The following is a 5,167-nucleotide window of genomic DNA, read 5'->3' as shown; positions in this document are numbered from 1 at the left end:
CAGAACACATGAATGTAAGTTTTGAAAGAAAAATAGCCAATAAACTCTCTACGAACCAAAGACATGCAAAGGAAAACCATGAGATATTATTTTTCATGTTTTAAAAGTTAATTCCCAGTATTGGGGAGGAGACAGTGAAATAGGATATCCAATCATTTCCTAAAAGGCATCCGAAGGGGTTCAAACCTAGACGGCCATTGGGCAACATCTACCAAGGGCACTAAAAGTGTCCGTTACTTTTTTAAAATTAAGGTATAATTGACACACGACATGAGTTTCAGCTACAACACATGGTGATCTGACGTTTGTATAAACTGTGAAATGATCACCATCTAGTTGACATCCAAATATATAGAACGTTTCACGAATGTGCATGTCATACTTGCACAAGAGCCATGCGAATCTGTGTATTGTTCCAATTTTAGTAGATGTGCTGCCAAAGTGGGCACCAGTGTCCACCTACCTCTGACCAGTAAAAGATTCTAATTCTGAAAAATTTATCACATACCAAATTAGCGCCATTTATAACGGCTAAAAAAGAAATAGCAAATGATAAGATTCACTAGAGGAATGGCAGAATAGCTAAAATAAAGTCTGTAAGGAAAGGGTTAAATAACTCATGGTTCACCCATATGATGAACTACTGTGTTGCCCTCAACAATTATTTTGTGAAGATTATTTAATATGAAAGTGTCCACCGAGCACTTTAAATATGTTGTAAAATGTTATGTATATAATTTCAATTATTAAAATATTATGAAGTTTTTATACACGTTTATACATGCACCCATATAAAAGGCTAGAAGAAACACCCTAAAATAGTAAAAGTTTTCTCCCACTTGATGGTACTATGAATATTTTTTATCATCTTAATAACTTTCTATATTTCTAAAAATTTTTTTCAGCAGGACAGAGCATTTACAGCACATCTGGCGAGTAAGGATTTCAATTCACATTCTTTCCCAGGCCTTCTATAACCTGTATCTAATGGACCTGTCCAACTTGTCTTTCACAAAGTTTAACATAAAACTGGTCAAGCGCACTTTCTCACTGCCCCCAAATCATGCTCTGCTTTACAAATCAGCCGTCATTCAAGTTCCATTTCACATGTGTGCTCAAGGCAACAAAACGATACGAACAGCATGAAAGCTGGAATCTTAGTGAACTCAGTCTCTACCTGGAATCACACAGAAGCAGAAATACCTCACCCATCAAAAGTCATTACAAACCCCCACCAAAAAAACAAAACAAAACAATCTTTTCCTTACATCTCTTCAAGCACATGAAAAGGAGATCCTACCCTCACCTACACCCACACCACTCAGAGCGCACTGTGCCTCCCACAGCTCCCACAGGTCCCGGCTACGCCAGGTCTCTTCCCCATCCCCGCACAACTTTCCTCGCTGCCTTCTAACTTCCTCTTCTCTAAGATTCCTCTGACCTCTTTCTGTAAGTCCTCTCTCTTTCCCACATCACATCTTTTGTCTCTGACCAGTCTCCAGATTGGCAAAAGCAGAACTATGAGGCGGTGAGCCTCTGTTTCCACGTCTGCAAAGAAGGTAAAATAATAAACCCTGTCCTACCATATCTTAAGATGTAGGTTCAAATATTTTAAAACTGGAAAGCATTGTACATGTCGTGGCTATCATACCCCCTTTTCTCATTCATGCAATAAGCCTTACTAGTATGCAACCAATACTCTGCCAGTACTTTGGAAGTTATACTTGATTATTCTCTCTGTATGCCTTCCTTAACTGAATCCATCGTTAATTCAATTTTTTTCCTCCAAAATATATCTTAAGTCACCCATGGTTCTTCGTGTTCATTAGCACAAATCTAACCCAAGCACCCGTGCTCTCTCACTTAGACTACTGAATTGACCCCTGACTTACCTTCCCATCCACTCTTACCCCTCTACCATATTACCTAGCCGTACAGGAGCCAAACGTTTTCTTAAGCAAAAGTAATCATTTCTAAGAGTCAGAATGTCCATTGGTTTCTTTAATAGACATGATAGGTCCAGTTATTTGGGGAGCACACACATAATGAAACTCATACATAATAGCACAAGAGTACAAAAGAGAAACTAGAACCCATGAAAGGGATACTTACTTGCCAGAGAACTCTGCAGCTCTGTGCAGTGGGAGGAGAGAAGTCTATGGAGAGCCCCCTCTGATGCACACAGGTGCGTTTCCTCCTTGGATGTGTGACATACAGGAGATGCCTATCAAAGCAATTCATTGAATACACTGAAATTGACAAATTGCTTATTCAACTTAACAAAAGACATTTGAACACATTTAAATTGTTTTTCCCATGGATGACTACACTAGTGACGTTCGTAAACCAGGCGTGCACTCTGTTTGAACTAAGTACCTCAACAGCTTCTTATTGCACTTAGAATAAAATCTTCGCCCCTTACCATGGACCTCCAAGCCTGTGCATGACATGGCCCCTTCCCGCTCTCCAGCCAATCTCTCCATGACTTATTATGCTTGCTGACTTGTTATTTCTTTACTGTTTCAGCTTTTCCCGTACTTGTGTGGTGCCATTCCATCTGCCCTATTCTTCACCTGAATAACTTCCACAGGAATTCAACTATGTTGAAGCATGTATGTCAAACTGATGTTAGGATTTGACAGGAACGTATTTGCATACATAGCTGAGGAGGCTCCTGGGACAATGCTCCTATTAGGGTAGGAAGCATCCAGCTACTGAAATGAGCTCAACACATCAGCACTATTCACTGAAATAAAAAAGTGATTCTGAGACTGACATGAGTCTATTGCTAGGATTTGTTTCATTTCAATCCCACGGACTGAGAGACCTGTAATTTAAAGATGGTTGTGAAAAATCAGTAATGGCTTTTTCTCTTCTGAGAAACAGGTTCACTATATAAAGAAAAATAAGTTGAATCCCTACTGTGTTAGGTACTGTTATTCGCTTGTTCAATGCTCACTTCCCCCTTCTTCTTTGCTGACTGAACTTTGATTTTATTTGGGGCGTCACTGTGTCAGGCTACATGCTTGCTTCTGCATCCTCCCTGAAAGCTCACAGTGTCTGGGTGGCTAATGACACACACGCAGGACGTTCCTGGGAGAGATTATGTTTTTTGGGGGGAATGGAATGGATGTACCTAACAAAGTCTTTCCCCCTTTCCCATGCTTTCCTCCTTGAATGTGGACATGATGTCCGGATCCCCCGCAGCCATCTGCTAACCATGAGATGACAAACATGAAGCAAAGGTCAGGAGATTCACAGAGATGTTGACCTGATGCCACCAAGCTCCTGAACAACTCTATCATGCATCTATTTCCAATTCTCCATGACCCTCCCCCATGTACTCTTGAGAGAGTCAAACATGTTCATGAAGTCTAAACAGCTGCTCCATTTTTGTCTTCAAGGACCTACTGCTGTGTATGTGACCGCCTGCTCCAGCAAAGCTAGAAAGCCCTCAAAGTTCCAAAACCTCATGGTGATTTGTGAAGCAAAAGGGACTATCTCTTTCCTTACATGTCTCATCTTAAGTGCAAAATGGTAATTGAGACATTTTCCTGAAACCTTCATTTCCAAATAAGCAGCAATTATAGGAAGGGTAGTGTCCAGCTAAGAACAAGGTAATGAATTCTAGAAGCGGAGACATGGCCAGAGTCCGTAAGTGAGGGAAGTTTTAGTCCACCCCCATCCTCAGTCCATGAATCATCAAGTGATGGAATATAATCAGTAGTGATATCAACATCCTAAATAACACAAATAATAGGGTATCTCTAATTGATATTTATTAAACTCTGTATTCTTAAAGAAGTGTCCATGGGGCTTCCCTGGTGGCGCAGTGGTTGAGAGTCCACTTGCCGATGCAGGCGACACGGGTTCGTGCCCCGGTCCAGGAGGATCCCACGTGCCGCGGAGCGGCTGGGCCCGTGAGCCATGGCCGCTGAGCCTGCGCGTCCGGAGCCTGTGCTCCGCAGCGGGAGAGGCCACGGCAGTGAGAGGCCCGCGTACTGCAAAAACAAAAAAAAAAGCAAGAGACAACAAATGCTGCTTAGGGTGTGGAGAAAAGGGAACCCTTGAGCACTGTTGTCAGGAATGTAAATTGGCGCGGCTACTGTGGAAAACAGTATGGAGGTTCCTCAAAAAAATTAAACTATGATAATTTTTATTATATGATCCAGCAATTACATTTCTGGGTGTATACCTGAAAGAAATGAAATCATGATATCAAAGAGCTATCTGCACCCCCAGGCTCATCACAGCATTATTCACGATAGCCAAAATATGGAAACAACCTAAGTTGTTCTATGGATATCTGTATTTCAAACAATCATTAAGTAAAAAATGATGACATCCTAAGGTATAATTTTCAGAGGCTGCCATTATGTGTGGAAGAATTAGGGAGGTGTGACAAGATGTTAAAAAGATCTTTCCTTGTGGCTGAATGCTCAAAGCTTAGGATAAAGTTAACAGACGCCCATACATTCTAGAGAGGCGCTACACACAAACAGCACGACTCACTGAAAAGTGGCCAAACTGGCCTTACGACCATCACCCTCAAAAGCCTATATAACATAAGGCTAGAGATTCATCGAAGGAAAAAATTCTTTGAAGAATATTCACAGGAGAAGAGAAAGTTATGTCATTTTCCATTTCTCCCTAGAGCTAAAAGGTATTGACCCAGAAATTAGTGAGCACTCATCACGTGTTAAAATTACACTAAGTTCCGTAAAAGATTTATCTCATTTAATTATCACAGTACTACTATGAGGTGAACACCTGCACCTGCCTGACCCTGAGAGCCAGCACCTCTGTAAATTTCATGCCCCCGGGTGCCTCTCTGCTTCACCCTGGTCCTGGCCTCACCAGAGAGAAATGAATACTAAAATGAAAACAAAATCCCACACTCCCCAATCTCTCAGACTCTGCATCCAACTTAGGTTCTAGCCATTGGATCCACTGGAGTGATATTTGGAAGATGGAAGTGAACAAAGGCTGCTATCCTTTGCTGTTTATGCTGGCAGGTAACGTCCTGAACATATGAGAATCAAGATGCAGTGGTGGCAGCCAGACTTGGCATCCCAGTGCCTAGTCCCCAGCTCCACGAGTGTCAAGAGGCATTTGTGACAAAGACGGTGGCTTTCTGATGCCTGGATTGCAGCTCTAGTGTTGTGCC

General features: G+C 41.8%; 1 non-coding gene across 1 annotated transcript; it reads right to left on the bottom strand.

Annotated features, from left to right (window-relative positions):
* Positions 1–345: 345 nt before the first annotated feature.
* On the bottom strand, positions 346–449 carry LOC115804213 (U6 spliceosomal RNA). The gene has a single exon (XR_004025080.2). It is a non-coding gene; the product is annotated as a U6 spliceosomal RNA (small nuclear RNA).
* Positions 450–5,167: the final 4,718 nt, after the last annotated feature.

The sequence above is a fragment of the Delphinapterus leucas genome, chromosome 7, assembly GCF_059928025.1.
Source record: "Delphinapterus leucas isolate spDelLeu-1000000601 "Yukka" chromosome 7, BTC_Dleu_Yukka2, whole genome shotgun sequence".
Taxonomy (NCBI): domain Eukaryota; kingdom Metazoa; phylum Chordata; class Mammalia; order Artiodactyla; family Monodontidae; genus Delphinapterus; species Delphinapterus leucas.
This window is presented reverse-complemented; position numbering and strand designations above follow the sequence as displayed.